This window comes from Petaurus breviceps, unplaced genomic scaffold (assembly GCF_028583685.1).
Source record: "Petaurus breviceps papuanus isolate PSGF00001 unplaced genomic scaffold, PetGlider_PUasm1.0 91041, whole genome shotgun sequence".
NCBI lineage: Eukaryota > Metazoa > Chordata > Mammalia > Diprotodontia > Petauridae > Petaurus > Petaurus breviceps.
In genome coordinates, this window is record NW_027187400.1 from 28,418,013 (window position 1) to 28,418,910 (window position 898).

Here is an 898-nt window from a genome sequence, read left to right on the forward strand (position 1 = left end):
TCTTCAAATTAAAAGACCTAGATTTGAGTATCAATCAGCTCATCAAGCAGCTGGTGGTACCACAGGGCACAAAGCAGTGGACCTGGAGACAGGAAGACTTGAATTCAGATCTAGTCTCAGACACTTGCTGTGTGATCCTGGGCAAGTCATTTAACCTCTGCCTAGCTCAGTTTCCTCCTGTGTAAAATGGGGATCATAGCAGCACCTCCTTCTCAGGATTGTGGTGAGGATGAAACAGTCAGTCCATCAGTACTTAAGTAGTTCCAGTGCTTACTATGGAGCCACTAGGAATATAGGAGGCAGGGATGAGGAGGGGGAACATTCTAGGCATGGGGGACAGCCAGAAAGAATGCCCAGAGTTGGGAGAGGAAGGAGCTTGTGGAAGAAAACGCCAGAGGTCAGAACCATTGCAAAGGATCTGGGGCACCTGAGGGGGAAGTAAGGTCTAAGAACATTGAAAAGGCTTTGGGGGGAAGGGCAGTCAGTGAAGATTAAATAAGACTAAAGTGTACAAGGAACTTTGCAAACATTGAAGACTTTTTAAATGTCAAGTATTAGTATTTCTCTAAATATTACTAATTTCCTTGAGGTAAGGGGCTGTGTTTTCTCCAATGTTGTATCTCTACCAGTTGTCAGCCTAGTACTCTGCCCAAGGTGGGCATGGAATGATCCTCAACATTGTTTTTATACTTTTGGCACCTCAGGGCTTCCTAACAGGAATAATTCCCTCTAAAATCCTGGAGCAGAGAATTAAGCATGGGCAGCTAATACCAACAGACAGCCAATGAGGGGAGCTGGCAGGGCCTTATGCCCTTTGCTGTGGCAGGGCTGACCCCACAGCTTTGTGTACATGGCTGTCTGTCAAAGTGCCTCGGATGGGTTCTGGGCATTTCCCTGG